This window comes from Stenella coeruleoalba (assembly GCF_951394435.1).
Source record: "Stenella coeruleoalba genome assembly, chromosome: 7".
Lineage (NCBI taxonomy): Eukaryota > Metazoa > Chordata > Mammalia > Artiodactyla > Delphinidae > Stenella > Stenella coeruleoalba.
Window position 1 is genome coordinate 15,707,344 of NC_137153.1, and position 21,188 is coordinate 15,728,531.

The window sequence follows — 21,188 nt, forward strand, 5'->3', positions numbered from 1 at the left end:
GTCACGCTGTCTTAGTTTTAACCCATTCTTGTTGGTCTGTAAGGCAACCAGGGCTTGGAACATTAGCCCAGCTTGGAGAGAGGCCTCCTGTCACGTATCTTTGTAACATTTACTGCCGTGTACACTCAGGGTCCAGATGGTGACAACCTCAAAGGCCCAGGACCGCGTGCTCTCTCAGCAGTCATGGGCAAAATTCAAGGCTCATTCTTGGTGTTTCTTCCGGAAGCTCAGCCAGCCCAGCCTTATTTCAATGGTGTGCTGTCATCTTTCTTCCCAGGTTGCAATTTGCTACACAGTGTGCCCTGCTGCCTTCCTGAGAGGTACACGTGCAGAGACCACTTGTGTGGACAGCTTCAGGGTCCTTACGGCGTCAACTGGACAGACTGTGAGACTTGGGCTGGTCTTGGAGAGCCGGGGACATGGGATTTCCATGAATGCGGGGCTCCAGACAGAGGGACAAGCCCAGCATTTTAGCCCTGTCCTTTCCCCAGCCCCACATCTCCTGGTGTGTATGCGCGTGCATGCGCGTGCGCGTGTAGAGAGAGATTGTGATTATGACTACTTAGCCTCTTCCCCCGTGGAGGAAGCAGACCCCTCTCTGTTCATATTTGGGTTAGAATCTGCCTTTTCCCTTCAAGGCTGACTCTGGTTTAAGATTCTCCTAACTTGCTCTCTAAGGTGACCATTTTGTTCTACTTCAGATACCAACTTGTAACTAATTTTATTTTTATTCTGAAAAGTTCCATTTTAACCATGAAATTAATTCACACTCACTGGATAAATTTTGGAAAATATAAACATATGCAAAGAAGGAAACAGGAGCCCCACCCCCATAAAACAGATGCAGCCTCACATTACCTTCTGATGTATATTTCTCCAGGCTTGATAGGGGGAGAGGGGGCTGGTATGTAGACAGATAGTTAAGTAGACAGAGAAAGAGAGCTACTCATATGTAAGATGTATGTTTTCATAGTTGATCTCATCCTGTATTTCGTTCCTACTGTCACCCTAGACCTCCAACACCCCTACCCACCCACTCGGTCTCAGCTTCTTATGTCGCTGAGAAAACAGAAGCCCCCATGTGCTCCCAGCCCTGCATCTGTCCCTTCCTTCCTGCCTGGGCATGGCCACGCTGTCCTTGCTCTTATATGAGGCCACTCCCTCCTCACCTTGTGGCCTGGACCCCATTCCTTCCTGATGCTCAAGGACGTGGCTTTAGCAAACCTCCCCTCTCCCTTTAGACTCACCAGTTCTTTCTCTCCTGGATCATTCCCACCACCATCAGACACAATATGATAGCTCCCTTCTTTAAATTCTCCCTTGCTTAAGTGCACATTTCCCTGAAAGGAGGGAAGACCATACCCATTCTTAGAAGGATGAGTAGGTACTCTCGGCTGTAGGGTGAGATACGTATACTGAGGTCATGGAGGCAGTTCTGGAAAGGGCAGCTGGGGTCAGAGTGCTCAGGGCTTCGAGTGCTTCATTCTGTGTGAGACAGGGAATCATTTAGGGTTTCTGGCTCCCGGTGCTGCCTGGCTGAGGTTACTCTGGCAACACTGAGGCGGCGTGGGGCGAGCTGCTGGGGGTAGGGGGGGTCAGCGTCCCAGCCCAGATGGGAGGGGACGACAGCAGTGCGTCTGAGTGTCTATGAAAAGGGGGTTCCGTCACTTTTTACAAATGAGCCAGAGAGTAAGATGAAAAGGCAGGTGGCTTCTACAATGCAGAGGTGGGAAGTTGTTCTGCAAGTGAGGCTTCTGCCGCAGAGAGAGGTGACGAGGTTTGTCACCTGGGTCTTCCAGAGAGTCGATCAGGATAACTGATGGGGGCACGAGGAGTCCAAGGCTCCCTGGGAACCAGGGCAGGCTGGCCCTGCCTCTCCCCCTGCACCCCCCTGGGGCGGGTGGTCCACACTGCCCCTATGCTTGGGACAAGATAAGGAAGATGCTTGGGGGAAGATCCCTTGGTTTTATTCTCCATCAGTTACTAATAAGGTGAGAGAGGCCCAGTAGAGCAGGTTTCTTGGGAAAGCAGGAAAAGGGGAGAACTTCATCAGTCTGGGATCTGGGAAGGAAAATGGGGTGGTGGTGAAGCCTACGGTGTGGGGGGGAAGGGAGCAGCTCTGGACAGTTACGGGTATCAAGGCAGTGGGGAGTCGGAAGTTGGGAGATGGGATGAGACGAGAGATGTAGAGGGGTCCTGCGGGCGACTTCCCTTGGGGCAGAAGGCTTTTTGGAGGGAGACGGGTCCAGGCTCGGAGGGAAGCCTGGCGAGCTCCACAAGGCCTCCTAGACTCCTCTCCTTATGGAGGTGAAAGATGACATTTTTACTTCTGAACTTGGAAAGGAGGGCCCTCCCAACCTCTCCCCTGTAAAGGGAGCGCCAACGGCCAATTGGTTATTTATTTCTCTCTATCCTGTCGTTTTATGGGGCCTTAAACGAGGGCAGCAGGGAATTAATGAAAAAGGTGTAGCCAAGACAAATAGCAGAGTCCTTGCCCATGTGGCACTGGCGGTCTAAAGGTGTGGGTGATGCAATCCTGGGTCTGTGCTCCCGGGAGTGTGGGGTGGAGCTGCCTGGGTAGTCTGGGCAGCCGGGGTGGGGCGGTAGGTGGGAGGGATGAGTGACCTTGACACCCAAGGAATGAGTGATGGAGAGTCTGTCCTCGGAGCAGTGAGGTGGGCACAGGCAGGCAGCTGGATGGTGGGGCAGCTGGAGTGAGGCAGGGTGGGGAGGGTCCCAGGGGTCGTCTTCAGTTTGGAGAATTCCAGGAAGGGGTTTGTAGTTGAGTGGATGGCGCAAGTGGGCAGAAGACTAGAATAAGGTGGGCAAGTGCCCGGCTCTACAGGAAGCAACCAAGAGCCTCCAGCTCCAGGAGGCGGTTGCTGATTCAGGATGCCTGCCCCAGGGAACACCCCCTCCCCTGTGTGGCTGGGGATGCATTTAATCCTGATGAGATTAAGGGGCCTGTGCAGCTCTCATCGGGAAGAATCCTCTAAAACCAGTTAGTGAAAAGTAATCTGGACACCTGGGGGCTTCTGCGAGGTCTGGAAGTGTGCAGAAGTGAAGAGGAGAGCTGCTCTCGTGACAGGCTCTGCTGAAGGTGGGGTCCGCGGGGAGAGGCCAGCGTGGGTTTCTGGGTGTTTATCTAGTGCAGGCCGAAGGGCGTGGAACCCCTCAGCAGAGTGGCTGATTCACCAGGACACAGCACTTTGTGCAAAGGATTCTTAAAATTCCTAAATTCCACCTTGAGGTCGTTATGGTAAGTGAAATAAGCCAGCCTCAAAGGGACGAATGCTTCATGATTCCGCTTATAGGAGGTCCTAGAGTAGTCAGATTCACACCGACAGAAAGAAGAAGAGTGGGTGCCAGGGGCTGGGGGAGGGGGAGGGGGAGTTAGCGGTTAATGGGGACGGAGCTTCAGTTTGGAAAAATGACAAAGTCCTGGAGATGGATGGTGGTGATGGTAGCACACCAGTGTGTGTGTACTTAATGCCACTGAGCTGTACACTTGAAAATAGTTAAGACGGTACATCTTATGTGTGTTTTACCACAACGAAAGATGCATTAAAAATCCTGATTCCGCTTTGCATGGACTCTGCATATCAGTCTGGCTCTGGCCTCGATCTGACTTCCTGAGCCAGGAGATGGTCGATGATTGGCAGCCAGGCATCCTGTCACCATCTGGTCATAATAAGTGACCATAATAAACACTACCCTGTTTTCAAGGCAGTCTTCTCTGAGCGGAGGCCAGACCTCCGGAGACTGCTCACCTGGGGGGAAAAGTGAATGTCCAGCCCTGAGCCTGAGGAGCAGAGGTCCAGGGGCCGAAGCCTCAGCACCAACGCCCACCTCCCCTCTTCCCATCACAGCAGACAGCAGCTCGTATTGGTTGGCGGCAGGTGGCTGTTTGGAAGAAGCATAATTTTGGGGGGCGGATACACCTGGGCTTGCAACACCATCATTAATGAGCAAGCTGCTAACTCCTTGTAGGCCTCGGCTTCCTAATCTGTAAAATGGGCTAATACTACATATCCCTCAGGAGTGTGAGAGTTCTATGATATAGAATATATAAAACACTGAGCATGGTGTTTGCACAGAGTAGCTATTCAACAGCTGCTGTCACCTTCCCTAGCCTCCCACCATCTCTGTTTTTTTTTTTTTTTTCCCAGTGTTATGCGTCTTAGTGCATTCAGGCTGCTATAACAGAATATCATAGACTGGGGGGCGGGGTGGGTGGTGCTTAAACAACAGACATTTATTTCTCACAGTTATGGAGGCTGGGATGTCCAAGATCAAGGTGCCAGCAGACTCGGTGTCTGCTGAGAGCCAGCTTCCTCATAGATGGTTGTGTCCTCATATGACTGAAGGGTTAGGAAGTTCTGTGGTGCCTCCTTTATAAGGGCACTAATCCTATTCATGAGGGCTCTATCCTCATGACCTAATCACCTCCCAAAGGCCCCAACTCCAAATACTACCACTTTGGGGCTTAGGATTTTTAACATATGAATTTGGAGGGGATACAAACTTTCAGACCATAGCAGTATAATTTAAGAAATACACAGAAAGCTCTTCTCTCCTTTAAGATTTGTAAGAAGAGGGCAGACATTCTTCTGCCATGGAGTTGTTTTTTTTTTTTTGCCATGCAGTTTTTGAGAGAGGGCAAGGACATAAAATCTTCTGAAGGTCCTTTAATCTTAAAATGCTGGTTCTCGCCAGGGCGGCCCTTTTATGTGTGGCGGCCTCTTTGGGACTGTCTTTTTCTGATTAAGCTTAGGAATATCTCTGTAAAAACTCCACATTCCACCAATGAACGGAGAGGTTTTTTTTACCCAATCAGCGACAGAGATGAAGACCTCTTAATAGCCCTCAGCTCACAGCCAGCCCTTTCCAGAGTTGAGGCCCAGGGTCAGTGGCCATCGGGACGCCCACATACAGGTCAAAGTAACCTCCTTCCAGATCCGGACCAGAGCCAAACAAGATGAGGCAGGAAGTATTAAGTCATCTGGATGTTATTTTATATTAAGTAAAACACTGAGCACAAGGAACCGTACAGAAATTGGGAGTTCTGGAGGAAAAATGCATTGGAAGAGTGAATATTTCCACTTTTCACTGGCGGTAAGTAGAGAGACGTCGAGAGCTGTAGTGAGGTAAAAAGAGCTGAGGAAACAGAAAGTAACAAGCGTGGAGAGGATGTGGAGAAATTGGAACCCTTGTGCACTGCTGGTGGGAATGTAAGATGGGGCAGCCGCTGTGGCGAACAGTATGGCGGTTCTTCAAAAAATTCAACATAGCATTGCCAGATAACTCAGCCATTCCTCTTTCGAGTATAAACCCAAAATAACTGAAAACAAGATTTTGAAAAAATAGTTTGACATCCATGTTCATGGCAGCGTTATTCACAGAAGCCAAAAGGTGGAAAAAACTCACGTGTCCATCAGTGGATGAATGGATAAACCAAATGTGGTCCATCCATACAATGGAATACATCACAGCCTTCAAAAGGAAGGAAATGCTGACACAGGCTACAACATGGATGAGCCTTGAGGACATTATGGTAAGTGAGGAATCCAGTCACAAAGGACAAATACTGTGGATTCCATTTACATGAGGTACCCAGGCAGTCAAACTCATAGAGACAGAAAGTAGAATGGAGGTTGCCAGGGGCAGAGAGGAGGGGAGATGGAGAATTAGTGTTTAGTGGATACAGAGTTTCAGTTACTGTAGTTAATTTTTTTTTTTTTTTTGGCGGTACGCGGGCCTCTCACTGTTGTGCCCTCTCTCGTTGCGGAGCACAGGCTCCGGACGTGCAGGCTCAGTGGCCATGGCTCACGGGCCCAGCCATTCCGCGGCATGTGGGATCTTCCCAGACCGGGGCATGAACCCACGTCCCCTGCATCGGCAGGCGGACTCTCAACCACTGCACCACCAGGGAAGCCCTGTAGTTAATTTTTAAAAAGAGCTGAGGACACGGGTATAGGCAGAATTGACTCGGGGGTTGGGAATGACTGACAGAAGGGTCTTCTCTCAGACCCACTGGATGACGTTCTTCTTCCTTCACGTCCCAAAGCACCAAAGATGTACCACTTTTCGGGGAGGTTGACCTTTGCTCAAGGCTTGGATAACAAGGAGGGGACATTCACCTCTCGGGACAACACAGCAGACACGTTTAAATGCGACAAGGGGCATATTGTCCGGAGTTCTGTGGCCACCGCGCAGGAGGATTTTGTGGTGGCAGCTCCCACGTGCAGGGCACCAGCTGCCATGCTGTCCCCTCTCCTCGGACCCTCCTCCTGGTCTCACCTTCCTCCTCCCAGAGTCTCTGTTTCCTCCGTGTCTGGTTGCCCAGAAACTCAGAACTCCTTTCAGTTTATTCTTCACGACAAGGCAGCTCTGTGTCTGGCTGCCTGGGGAGGTGGGAAGCCAACTTCTCTTCTGAGAAGACCCAGTAAAGGCTTCTCCTGTAAACAAACGGAGAGAATGTCGTGCAGCCTGGAGAGCGCAGATGAGGGCTCAGACACCATCACAATCCCCAACACTTACCGTGACCTGCGGGTCCGCTCCAGGGACGAGGGCCTCCAGGGGGCTGTGGCCGTCTGGCCTCAGCTCTGCAACAGCACAGGACACAGCTCTGTCCCAAAGCCTTGGGGATGGTGTGCCCAGGCTGGAGGCTGACCCCAGATGGAGAGCTTCACGGTCAGGTGTGCAGACTGATTTCATTTGTTACATACTGGGTGTGGGATTCCGGGGGAGGGAAGCTCTCAGAGAGGCCCACAAATCCTGGTTCTGACCCACCTCAGCTGTGTGACTGGGCAAGTTGGCCCTCTATGCCTTCTGTGAGGAGTAGCGAGAATAACGGCCCATCTTATGGGGTTTCTGCAAGGAGTCAGTGAGATACCGTGTGCAGGAGAATTTGGTACGTAGCAAGAGCTCAGCAGATCTCAGCTGCTGGCATGGTGGTTATCGCGGTGCTTCTGTCAAAGTCCCTGGGTGGAGGAATGCGCAGTCTGGTAGGGAGGCCGGATGTACGCTGTCCCCAGGGAAGTCAGCCCGTGCGCACCGCACCACAGCTGTCCTGACCCCGAGAGTGCAGGACGCGGGTCTGACTTCTCCGCAGTCCTGCTTGCCTCCCTTTCTCCCCTTGGCCCTCTCCCTACAGGTGGCTGGAGGGGCTACAGGCCTGGTTCCAGGGACCCTACGCTCAGGAGCTGGCAGGGGCGCTGGGAGCAGGGCCAGCCAGGGAGACTCCAACAGGTGATTTTGGGAGGGTGGGCAGGGCCAAGTGTCAGGCTGGGGTAGCCAAGGACATAACTAAGGAGGCTGTTAGGCACTGCCATGGGCATTTGTGAACCTTCCTTGGAAGGTCTACAGAAAAGGAGAGAGAGGTCTGTCTTTGGGGGCAGGTTTAGAAATCACAGTTCCTGATGTTGGGAGGTGGCCGGGACGATGTCCCAAGTCCTCCGATCCTGTTTAATGCTCAGCAGAAGATGCTCCCTGCCATTGCACACCATCCCTGAGAAAAGGCCACTGGGGGGATATAGACCAAGTGAGCTTTCTCAGGAGAAGTGGATTCTGAAGGATGAATAAGAGTTTGAAAGTTGGATGATGCCAGAGGAGGGCACTCCAGACACAGAGACCGGTGCCTGCCCATGCGCTTGGTGACCTATCCCTTCTCTCTGTTCCTCGTGGCGCCTCCCTGTTTGCTTCAGCCCACGCTCCCCTGGGCTGCTTCCTGCTTAGTTTGCTCCCAGTGGCTGAGACTTGGTCTGTAATTCCAGGTAGTCACCAAGCTTGTTTTGACAGCAGTGCTCATTGGCAAAGGGTACAGACACCTTTTTTTCCTAATAACCTACAAATTCTGATGCTGGAGGTCTTGGGGAGAGGTGGAGTGGCGGAAGGGAGTGGCCAGAGGACACTACAAATGGTGCCTACACAAAGAGACACGACAGACTTTTTTGGGATATGAATATGTTCACTATTGTGAATATGGAAGTGGGTTCATGGGTATATACATGTGTCAAAATGTATCAAATTGTACATTTATATAAGTGCAGTTATTGTGTATGGGTTATACTTCCATAAAGCTATTAAAAAGGGTATAAGTGCCTCAGAATTTCTAGGTGCTTTTAAAAAATGTTTACTTTTCAGTATAAAACTAATACAGGATCACCAGAGAAATTTAGAAATTCACAAGTGCAGGGAAAAGAAGGTAAATCACACCTTCTTGTTCTTGTTCTTATTCTTTTTTTTTTTTTTTTTTTTTTTTTTTGGTGAGGGATCATTATTACCAAAACCAAAAAGCTATGCATGGGGCTCCTGCCCCAGCACCAGTGGGCCAGGTTGCTCAGTCCTACTGAGTGGAGAATCCCCGGGGGGCTTGCATCTAGCAAGTGTTCACCTGCTCCCCTCCCGCCCCAGCCAGTCTGAGAGGGAGACCCAGAATCTGAATTTAAAGCCAGCATCACAGGTTATTCTGATCCAGGCAGGCAATAGTCTACTTGCTGAGAAATGCTAAAATAGAGAGTCAATCACAAAGCCCTGGGCTTCCCTAGTGGTGCAGTGGTTGAGAGTCCGCCTGCCGATGCAGGGGATACGGGTTCGTGCCCCGGTCCGGGAAGATCCCACATGCCGCAGAGTGGCTGGGCCCGTGAGCCATGGCCACTGAGCCTGTGCGTCCGGAGCCTGTGCTCCACAACTGGAGAGGCCACAACAGTGAGAGGCCCGCGTACTGCAAAAAAAAAAAAACAAACAAAAAAACAAAGCCCTGGTGGTCCTTGATCTTTTCTCCTTCAGCCCCAACCATGATAACAATAATACCCCAGATACAGGGATGGGGTTACAGCTGTGTGGTGAGACAGATCCGGCTGATTCCTGTCTTGGAAGCCTTGTGGTAGCAGCAGCAACAGTAGTCATAGTGATAGCAGTGGTACCATTAATGGTAGTAAGAGTAGTGGTAATGTTAGTGGTAGTAATGGTAGTAGTACTGTTAATAGTAGTAACAGTAATGAGAGCAATAGTAAAGGTAATATTAATGGTAGTAATGGTAGTAGTACTGTTAATAGTAGCAGCACTGTTAATGGCAGTAATAGCTGAACACTTAATCCACCTAAGCCACTGTTTCAAGAGCTCCACATGTGTTATTTCAATGGTTAAAAGCAAGTTCTTGCACTTAGATGTTTGGGTGTGAACTTCACCCTTCCAGTGCTGATGAAGATGTGGAGAAATTGGAACCCTTATGCACTGTTGGTGGGAATAATGCAGCTGCTGTGGAAAACAGTACAGGCAGACCTCATTTTATTGCGCTTCACAGATACTGCATTTTTTTTTTTTAAAGGCTGAAGGTTTGTGGCAACCCTGCATTGTCAGATGATGGTTAGAATTCTTTAGCAATAAAGTATTTCTTAATGAAGATATAACTTTTTTTTTTTAGAGATAATGCTATTGCACACTTAATGGACTCATCAAGAAAAAAAGGTAGAGGTCTTAAATTAATAGAATCAGAAATGAAAAAGGAGAAGTTACAACCAACACCACAGAAACACAAAGGATGATAAGAGACTACTAGGAACAACTCTATGCCAGTAAAATGGACAACCTAGAAGAAATAGACAAATTCTTAGAAGGGTACAATCTCCCAAGACTGAACCAGGAAGAAATAGAAAATACGAACAGACCTATTACCAGTAATGAAATTGAATCAGTAATTTAAAAACTCCCAACAAACAAAAGTCCAGGACCAGACGGCTTCACAGGTGAATTCTACCAAACATTTAGAGAGGAACTAACACCCATCTTTCTGAAACTATTCCAAAAAATTACAGAGGAAGGAACGCTTCCAAACTCATTCTATAAGGCCAGCATTATCCTGATACCCAAAACACACAAAAATATCACAAAAGAGAAAATTATAGGCCAGTATCACTGATGAACACAGTGTAAACATAACTTTTATATGCATTTGGAAACAAAAATATTCATGTGACTCATTTTATTGTGAAATTCACTTTACTGTGGTGGTCTGGAACCGAACCCGCCATATCTCTGACATCTGCCTGTATGGCGGTTCCTCTAAAAATTTAAACATAAAATTACCATTTGATTCAGCAATTCCACTCTGGGTATATACACAAAAGAACTGAAAGCAGAGACCTGAACAGATGCTTGTACACCCGTGTCATAGCAGCATTATTCACAATAGTCAAAACGTGGAAACAATCCAAATGCCCACCAATGAAAAAATGGTTGAACAAATTGTATATCCATACAATGCAATATTATTCAACCTTAGAAAGGAAGGAGGGCTTCTCTGATGGCGCAGTGGTTAAGAATCCGCCTGCCAATGCAGGGGACATGGGTTCGAACCCTGGTCCAGGAAGATCCCACATGCCACGGAGCAACTAAGCCCATGGGCCACAACTACTGAGCCTGCGCTCTAGAGCCCGTGTGCCACAACTACTGAAGCCCACACACCTAGAGCCTGTGCTCCTCAATAAGAGAAGCCACTGCAATGAGGAGCCCGTGCACCGCAAAAAAAGAGTAGCTCCTGCTCGCCACAACTAGAGAAAGCCCGCGTGCAGCAACGAAGGCCCAACACAAAAGGAAGGAAATTCAGACATGTTACAACACAGATGGACCTCGAGAAAGTTATGCTAAGTGAGATAATCTAGTCACAAAAAGACAAATCCAGTTTGGTTCCACTTATATGAGATAACTAGAGTAGACAAACTCATAGAGACAGAAAGTAGAATGGTGGCTGCCATGGGCTGGGGGGAGGGGGAGGGGAGGGGGGAGCTAGGGTTTAATGCCAGTTTGGGAAGAAGAAAAAGTTCTGGAGATGGACGGTGGTGATAGTTGTACAACAGTGTAAATATACTTAATGCCACTGAGCTGTAGACTTAAAAATAGTTAACATGGTAAATTTTATGTTATGTGCATCAATTGAAAAAAAAGAGGGAAAAAAGTCCTCAGTTTCAGGTTCCTCATTTCTAAAATGGGGAAAAAAGCCTCCCCTACTTCTGAGGTGAGGGTTGAATGTGTGAACAGAGCCATCCCCAGAGAGAAGTGGTCGGTCATTCTGCCGGGCCTTTCCTGTGTGGCCCCGGCTACATCCCTGCACCTCTCTGGGCCACAGAAAAGAGGGGCTGGCACCATTGCCAAGTCCCCTCTCATTCCCCAACTCTGATGCTCCGTGCTGGCTACCTGTCAGAATATCCCTTCCTGGAATGGGCATCTCGGGGGCTGGGCCTGGAACCTTTACTCTGCTGGCACAGAGGGCTGAGCCCGCCTGCTAGGATCGTCCGTGCTGGGGTGCTGGTGGGGGAACTAGGGTGAGTGACTCGTGCTCTGTCACCCAGAGAAGCCTAACTCTGGCCTTTGACAGACTGGTCTCCTGCGGGCTTAGGAGGGATGGTGCCGGCATGTGTGTGCATGTGCCTGACTGTGTGTGTACACCCACGAGCGAATGTGTCCATCTGTATGACGGCAGCTGGAGGTGGGAATGTGCAGGGAAGGGGCGCTGTGCTGAGTGTCACCCCCTTGGGGACAGGGACGGTAAGGAGTCTTCCTGCATCGTTTCGGCCTTGGCTGCCCACTGGAGAGCCTTGTAAGAATACTGGAGCCTGAGGCCTGAGTCCCATCCCCAAGGCCCTGATTTCACTGCTCTAGGGTGGCTTGGGCACCAGCATTTTCCAAAGCTCCCCTGGGGGCTTTCCGGCACAGCAGGGCTGGAGCCACTGCTCCCCCCGGCCCAGACTCACAAGGGCTGGGCCCAGTCCAATGGCTGAGGAAGCTTGCGTGGTGTGTGTGAAGGAAGCTACCTGTAAGCTGTTTATTGCTTGCTTGAATTACTGGGTAAATATTGACCGGAGGCTCCGATGGCCCGGGAGCTACCTGTTATTTCCACGGGCACATCTCTGGCGAAGTAGGGGCACCTTTGTCTGGCCTGGGCTCTGCCAGCCAAGAGATGGGTGACACAGAGGCAAAGGGTCCCCCTAAGGGATACGGTGCGAGGTCCTGAGTGGAGTCCGGGCCTGGCGGGCAGCTGGGCAGATGTGCAGGCTAACTCGCTCCTGTGAGCTGTGGGAACCCGGGCAAGTGTTTTGAGCTCTCTGGACCTCGGTCTCCTAGTCTCTAGGACAAGGATGACAGCAGCTGCCTGTATCCTCCTCTGAGGATGGAATGTACCCATCACACAGCAGCTGCTCGATAAACGGGCATTTCTTGTTTTCTGGACCAGAGAAACTGTTGGCCGCCTGGTCCCTGAGACGTCGCTCTAGTCTCCCTGCTGTTGAGAGTCAGTGTCTGTTAACAGTGGGACGTTGATGGCTCCCGGGGAATGGCTGGAGGAGACAGAGCTCGGTCCTTTCCTGTTAGGGGCTGATGTGGTCCCTGCCCCCCCCAGGTTCCGATGTTGAAGTCCTACCTCTCAGGACCTCAGAACGTGACTGTATTTGAAGATCGGGTCTTTAGAGAGGCAATTACATGAAAATGAGGTCATATGGGTGGGCCCTAATCCAGTGTGACTGGGGTCCTTATAAGAAGAGATAAGGACACAGACACACAGAGGGACGACCGTGTGAGGACCCAGGGAGACGGCCGTCTACAAGTCAGGGAGAGAGGCCTCAGGAGCAACCAACCCTGCTGACACCTTGATCTCAGACCTCCAGCTTCGAGAACTGTGAAAGGATAAATTTCTGTTGTTGAAACCCCCAGGCTGCGCAAACTAATACAAGTCCCCATAGTAAACCCGCCCCAGAAACCACTCCACGTCAACCACATTGACGTGCTCCCTCCTCCTCGCCCCCCGCCCCTGCAGAATCAGTCCCTAAGACCTAAAATGTCCATCAGTGTCAACCCCTCAGCCAGCTTCGCCCTCTGCTCTATGGCCACTGCATCCCCTCTCACTGTCTCCCTGCTCCAGACTGTCCTCCACACACAGGTCATTTTTCAAGTTCAAATGTGATCCCATGACTGGGCTCCTCCCCACCTGCCGGGCCCCTCCTATCTCTGTCATGGCAGCTATGCTCTAGCTGCACAGACCCTCCATGGTTTCTGGAACACACCGTGTTACTCGTATACCCCCAGGCCTCTGAACCTCTGGCCCACTGCCTGAGTACTCTTCCTCCCTTCCCTGCCATCAAACTCCTATTCATTCGTCACAGCCCTCTTCTGATGTTCCTTTCTTGGAAGCCCTCCTGGACCTTCGGAGATCAGGATCACCCCTTCCTCTTCTCTCTGCCCACGTGGACCTGTGCACAGCCTCCTACAAACAGTTTTGAGATGCTCTGTCTTCCTTCCCACCCAGAGTGTGAGTGAATGAGATCAAGGACCAGGCCTGATTTAGCTCACATTCCAGGCATCTGGTCCCACATCTGGCCTGACTGGTGTCCAGTAGCTGCTTCTCAAATGCAGGGGTTAGTTGAGCAGTTTAGACCAGGGTTTGGGGCCACAGAGTTCCTTCTTGTGGGGAGTCTTGAATGTTGTAGGACTTCTAGCAGCATCCCTGGCCTCTGCCTGCTGGAGAGAGTAGCCCCACTGCTCTCAAGTTGTAACAACTGATACATCTCCAGTCATGGTCGAATCTCCCCCGGCACAGAATCGCCCCAGTGGAGAACCACTGTGAGGCCTGCTGTGATCTCTGAACCTCTTGAGAGAAACACTGTTGGCATATCCAAGGTTGGAATGACACTGATGCTGATTTTGTTAGAGCATGAATCACAGAAAAATAGCAATTTTGAAGACTATGTGCTGCAGTGGGCCCTGTGACAAAGTGGCAGCCAAGAAGGGGGTCCTTTCCTAGGGATAAAGTTGACGAAACTCTTTTTTTCTGAAATTTTGGCTGGAGTTTCCTATTGAATTGGGTACACACCCAGTGGGAGAGGACACAGTTTTACCAAGCAGAGGCTCTGACAGCGGTCGGGATTATGATTTTCAAAAACTGGATCGGCACCCGTTTCACATCCAAATTCAATTTTCTCTTTTCCTTTACAGATTTTCCCCAAAGTCACTTTGGCCCCGAGGCTCCATCAATCCCCCCAGTAAGTACAGGTGCCCTCTGAGCGCTTTGTAGAGACCTCATTTTATTAGATTTGTCCACTAAGCACCTGGGCATCCCTCTGCGTCTCTGTCCACCTCTGTCCCTCATAGGTCCAGCCTGGGGGCTCAAGGAAGAACAGGTTCCCTCCCAAGCTAAGCCCGACTGGCTCTGGGGGACTATTTCTTGGGCTTGAACTGGGGCTGTTTTCTGATCTTCCTGCGCTCAGTTTCCTCTTTTGTGAAAATGGGGTCAGAATATTTACCTCACTGTGAATGTCAAGTACCAGGCGCTCAGGAATGTCAAGCTCTTATCCGTCCTGGGGGCCAAGGCGCACAACTTGGTTATTCAGCCCCAAGGCAGACAACAGCGGACAAGCTGCTCTTTCTGAATCAAAGCAAGTTCTTGGGCAAGAAAGGCCTCTTACCTGGCAAACCAACACAGACCCACAGAGGCTCCCTTCTAACTGCCTTACTGTCTACTCTTGTCCTCTTAAAAATCAAATGCCCTTGAAAAGGTAGCATATTGGGCCTTACCAAGTAGAGTTGCAAGATAAAATACAAGATGCCCAATTAAATTTGAATTTCAGATCAACAACAGATAATTCAGCATAAGTGTGCTCTCAATACTGCACAGAACAGACTTATACTAAAACTTATTCGTTGTTCATCTGAAATTCAAATCTAACTGGACGTTCTGTACTTTTACGTGCTCCATCTGGCCACCCGACTTAACAGCCATTTGACATCTTAAGTAAATACTGATATGTTTGTTAGGTTCTTTTCAGGGAGCTGCTTGGATAGCAGGAGAATGTAGAGCTCACGGAACGGCCTCTTGGTGGTAACCAGTGACAGACTCTTTGCTTGACCAAACTTTAGTCAGGCTCCTGAACCTTCTCCCAGGCCTATCTGTGCGCTTCCTTGTAAAATCTAGTTTTTTGGTTTTTTTTTTCCCTCTGCGGTACGCGGGCCTCTCACTGGCTCACGGGCCCAGCCGCTCCGCGGCATGTGGGACCTTCCCGCACCGGGGCACGAACCCGCGTTCCCTGCATCGGCAGGCGGACTCCCAACCACTGCGCCATCATGGAAGCCCAAAATCTAGTTTTATCAAGAACCCTGCTAAGTCAGTTTAACCAAATCCCCCCAACATCAGTGTCTGATCACCCTTGACGTCTGATCAGGTTCCTTATCCCCTACCATCCCCCAGGTGATGTCTGATTGCCCCGTCTCGCATTCATCAAGAATCCTGTTATGGGGGATCTTCCGGGAAGATGGCGGAAGAGTAAGACGCGGAGATCACCTTCCTCCCCACAGGTACACCAGAAATACCTCTACATGTGGAACAACTCCTACAGAATACCTACTGAACGCTGGCAGAAGACCTCAGACCTCCCAAAAGGCAAGAAACTCCCCACGTACCTGGGAGAGCGGATTAAGAACGCTGCTTAAAGGAGCTCCAGAGACGGGCGCGAGCCGCGGCTAACAGCGCGGACCCCAGAGACGGGCAGGAGACGCTAAGGCTGCTGCTGCCGCGACCAAGAAGCCTGTGTGCGAGCACAGGTCACTATCCACACCCCACTTTTGGGGAGCCTGTGCAGCCCGCCACTGCCAGGGTCCCGGGATCCAGAGACTACTACCTCGGAAGAACGCACGGCACACCTCACGCCGGCGCAACGTCACGCCGGCGCAACGTCACGCAGCCTCTGCCGCCGCAGGCCCCGCCCCGCACTCCGTGCCCCTCCCTCCCCCGGCCTGAGTGAGCCAGAGACCCCTAATCAGCGGCTCCTTTAACCCCGCCCTGTCTGAGCGAAGAACAGACGCCCTCCGGCGACCTACACACAGAGGCGGGGCCACATCCAAAGCTGAGCCCCTGGGAGCTGTGAGAACAAAGAGAAAGGGAAATCTCTCCCAGCAGCCTCAGAAGCAGTGGATTAAAGCTCCACAATCAACTTGATGTACCCTGCATCTGTGGAATATATGAATAGACAACGAATCATCCCAAATTGAGGAGGTGGACTTTGAGAGCAAGATTTATGATTTTTTCCCCTTTTCCTTTTTTTGTGAGTGTGTATGTGTATGCTTCTGTGTGACATTTTTTCTGTATAGCATTGCTTCCACCATTTGTCCCAGGGTTCTATCCGTCCGTTTTTTTGGTTGTTGTTTTTTCTCTTAATAATTATTTTTTTATTTTAATAACTTTATTATATTTATCTTACTTTATTTTATTTTACTTTATCTTCTTTCTTTCTTTTTTCCTTCCTTCCCTCCTTCCTTCCTTCCTTCCTCCCTCCCTCCCTTCTTTCTTTCTTTCTTTCTACTTCTACTAATTCTTTCTTTCTACTTTTTCTCCCTTTCTTCTGAGCCATGTGGATGAAAGGCTCTTGGTGCTGCAGCCAGGAGTTAGTGCTGTGCCTCTGAGGTGGGAGAGCCAACTTCAGGACACTGGTCAACAAGAGACCTCCCAGCACCACATAATATCAAACGGCAAAAATCTCCCAGAGATCTCCATCTCAACACCAGCACCCAGCTTCACTCAACGACCAGCAAGCTACAGTGCTGGACATCCTATGCCAAACAACTAGCAAGACAGGAACACAACCCCACCCATTAGCAGAGAGGCTGCCCCAAATCATAATAAGTCCAAAGACACCCCAAAACACACCACCAGACGTGGACCTGCCCACCAGAAAGACAAGATCCAGCCTCATCCACCAGAACACAGGCACTAGTCCCCTCCACCAGGAAGCCTACACAACCCACTTAACCAACCTTAGCCACTGGGGACAGACACCAAAAACAACGGGAACGACGAACCTGCAGCCTGCAAAAAGGAGACCCCAAACACAGTAAGATAAGCAAAATGAGAAGACAGAAAAACACACAGCAGATGAAGGAGCAAGATAAAAACCCATCAGACCTAACAAATGAAGAGGAAAAAGGCACTCTATCTGAAAAAGAATTCAGAATAATGATAGTAAAGATGATCCAAAATCTTGGAAATAGAATAGACAAAATGCAAGAAACATTTAACAAGGACCTAGAAGAACTAAAGTTGAAACAAACAATGATGAACAACACAATAAATGAAATTAAAAATACTCTAGATGGGATCAATAGCAGAATAACTGAGGCAGAAGAACGGATAAGTGACATGGAAGACAAAATAGTGGAAATAACTACTGCAGAGCAGAATAAAGAAAAAAGAATGAAAAGAACTGAGGACAGTCTCAGAGACCTCTGGGACAACATTAAACGCACCAACATTCGAATTATAGGGGTTCCAGAAGAAGAAGAGAAAAAGAAAAGGACTGAGAAAATATTTGAAGAGATTATAGTTGAAAACTTCCCTAATATGGGAAAGGAAATAGTCAAGTCCAGGAAGCACGGAGAGTCCCATACAGGATAAATCCAAGGAGAAACACGCCAAGACACATATTAATCAAACTGTCAAAAATTAAATACAAAGAAAATGTATTAAAAGCAGCAAGGGAAAAACAACAAATAACACACAAGGGAATCCCCATAAGGTTAACAGCTGATCTTTCAGCAGAAACTCTGCAAGCCAGCAGGGACTGGCAGGACATATTTAAAGTGATGAAGGACAAAAACCTGCAACCAAGATTACTCTACCCAGCAAGGATCTCATTCAGATTTGATGGAGAAATTAAAACCTTTACAGACAAGCAAAAGCTGAGAGAGATCAGCACGACCAAACCAGCTCTACAACAGCTGCTAAAGGAACTTCTCTAGGCAAGAAACACAAGACAAGGAAAAGACCTACGATAACGAACCCAAAACAATTAAGAAAATGGGAATAGGAACATACATATCGATAATTACCTTAAATGTAAATGGACTAAATGCCCCCACCAAAAGACACAGATTGGCTGAATGGATACAAAAACAAGACCTATATATTTGCTGTCTACAAGAGACCCACTTCACACCTAGAGACACACAGAGACTGAAAGTAAGGGGATGGAAAAAGACATTTCATGCAAATGGAAACCAAAAGAAAGCTGGAGTAGCAATTCTCATATCAGACAAAATAGACTTTAAAATAAAGACTATTACAAGAGACAAAGAAGGACACTACATAATGATCAAGGGATCGATCCAAGAAGAAGATATAACAATTGTAAATATTTATGCCCCAAACACAGGAGCACCTCAATACATAAGGCAAATACTAACAGCCATAAAAGGGGAAATTGACAGTAACACATTCATAGTAGGGGACTTTAACACCCCACTTTCACCAATGGACAGATTATCCAAAATGAAAATAAATAAGGAAACACAAGCTTTAAATGATACATTAAACAAGATGGACTTAATTGACATTTATAGGACATTCCATCCAAAAACAACAGAATACACATTTTTCTCTAGTGCTCATGGAACATTCTCCAGGATAGATCATATCTTGGGTCACAAATCAAGCCTTGGTAAATTTAAGAAAACTGAAATTGTATCAAGTATCTTTTCCAACCACAACGCTATGAGACTAGATATCAATTACAGGAAAAGATCTGTAAAAACTACAAACATATGGAGGCTAAACAATACACTACTTAATAACGAAGTAATCACTGAAGAAATCAAAGAGGAAATAAAAAAATACCTAGAAACAAATGACAGTGGAGACACGACGACCCAAAATCTATGGGAAGCAGCAAAAGCAGTTCTAAGAGGGAAGTTTATAGCAATACAATCCTACCTTAAGAAACAGGAAATATCTCGAATAAACAAGCTAACCTTGCACCTAAAGCAATTAGAGAAAAAAGAACAAAAAACCCCCAATGTTAGCAGAAGGAAAGAAATCATAAAAATCAGATCAGAAATAAATGAAAAAGAAATGAAGGAAACGATAGCAAAGATCAATAAAACTAAAAGCTGGTTCTTTGAGAAGATAAACAAAATTGATAAACCATTAGCCAGACTCATCAAGAAAAAAAGGGAGCAGACTCAACTCAATAGAATTAGAAATGAAAAAGGAGAAGTAACAACTGACACTGCAGAAACACAAAAGATCATGAGAGATTACTACAAGCAACTCTATGCCAATAAAATGGACAACCTGGAAGAAATGGACAAATTCTTAGAAAGGCACAACCTGCCAAGACGGAATGAGGAAGAAATAGAAAATATGAACAGACCAATCACAAGCACTGAAATTGAAACGGTGATTAAAAATCTTCCAACAAACAAAAGCCCAGCACCAGATGGCTTCACAGGCGAATTCTATCAAACATTTAGAGAAGAGCTAACACCTATGCTTCTCAAACTCTTCCAAAATATAGCAGAGGGAGGAACACTCCCAAACTCATTCTACGAGGCCACCATCACCCTGATACCAAAACCAGACAAGGATGTCACAAAGAAAGAAAACTACAGGCCAATATCAGGGATGAACATAGGTGCAAAAATCCTCAACAAAATACTAGCAAACAGAATCCAACAGCACATTAAACGGGTCATACACCATGATCCAGTGTGGTTTATTCCAGGAATGCAAGGATTCTTCAATATATGCAAATCAATCAACGTGATACACCATATTAGCACATTGAAGGAGAAAAACCATATGATCATCTCAATAGATGCAGAGGAATCTTTCAACAAAATTCAACACCCATTTATGATAAAAACCCTGCAGAAAGTAGGCATAGAAGGAACTTATGTCAACATAATAAAGGCCATATATGACAAACCCACAGCCAACATCGTCCTCAATGGTGAAAAACTGAAAGCATTTCCACTAAGATCAGGAACAAGACAACGCTGCCCACTCTCACCACTCTTATTCAGCATAGTTTTGGAAGTTTTAGCCACAGCAGTCAGAGAAGAAAAGGAAATAAAAGGAATCCAAATCGGAAAAGAAGAAGTAAAGCTGTCACTATTTGCAGATGACATGATACTATACATAGAGAATCCTAAAGATGCTACCGGAAAACTACTAGAGCTAATCAATGAATTTGGTAAAGTAGCAGGATACAAACTTAATGCACAGAATTCTCTGGCATTCCTATACACTAATGATGAAAAATCTGAAACTGAAATCAAGAAAACACTCCCATTTACCATTGCAACAAAAAGAATAAAATATCTAGGAATAAACCTACCTAAGGAGACAAAAGGCCTGTATGTAGAAAATTATAAGACACTGATGAAAGAAATTAAAGATGATACAAATAGATGGAGAGATATACCATGTTCTTGGATTGGAAGAATCAACATTGTGAAAATGACTCTACTACCCAAAGCAATCTACAGATTCAATGCAATCCCTATCAAACTACCACTGGCATTTTTCACAGAACTAGAACAAAAACTTTGACAATTTGTATGGAAACACAAAAGACCCCGAATAGCGAAAGCAATCTTGAGAACGAAAAACGGAGCTAGAGGAATCAGGCTCCCTGACTTCAGACTATACTACAAAGCTACAGTATCACGACAGTATGGTACTGGCACAAAAAGAGAAAGATAGATCAATGCAACAGGATAGAAAGCCCAGAGATAAACCCACGCACGTACGGTCACCTTATCTTTGGTAAAGGAGGCAGGAATTTACAGTGGAGAAAGGACAGCCTCTTCAATAAGTGGTGCTGGGAAAACTGGACAGGTACATGTAAAAGTATGAGATTAGATCACTCCCTAACACCATACACAAAAGTAAGCTCAAAATGGATTAAAGACCTAAATGTAAGGCCAGAAACTATCAAACTCTTAGAGGAAAACATAGGCAGGACACTCTATGACATAAATCACAGCAAGATCCTTTTTGACCCACCTCTTAGAGAAATGGAAATAAAAACAAAAATAAACAAATGGGTTTTGCACAGCAAAGGAAACCATAAACAAGACCAAAAGACAACCCTCAGAATGGGAGAAAATATTTGCAAATGAAGCAACTGACAAAGGTTTAATCTCCAAAATTTATAAGCAGCTCATGCAGCTTAATAACAAAAAAACAAACAACCCAATCCAAAAATGGGCAGAAGACCTAAATAGACATTTCTCCAAAGAAGATATACAGACTGCTAACAAACACATGAAAGAATGCTCAACTTCATTAATCATCAGAGAAATGCAAATCAAAACTACAATGAGATATCATCTCACACCAGTCAGAATGGCCTTCATCAAAAAAATCT

The 21,188-nt window shown here is 47.4% G+C and overlaps 1 protein-coding gene across 2 annotated transcripts in view; it reads right to left on the minus strand.

The window, feature by feature from the left end:
• The window catches only part of GATA4 (GATA binding protein 4), a 109,898-nt gene extending 94,214 nt beyond the window's left edge, over positions 1–15,684 (minus strand). For both annotated transcript variants that reach the window (XM_079927044.1, XM_079927045.1), the window contains exon 1: positions 15,448–15,684. The gene's annotated coding sequence lies outside the window, so the exon portion shown is untranslated. The remainder of the gene's footprint in view (positions 1–15,447) is intronic.
• Between the last annotated feature and the right edge of the window lie 5,504 nt (positions 15,685–21,188).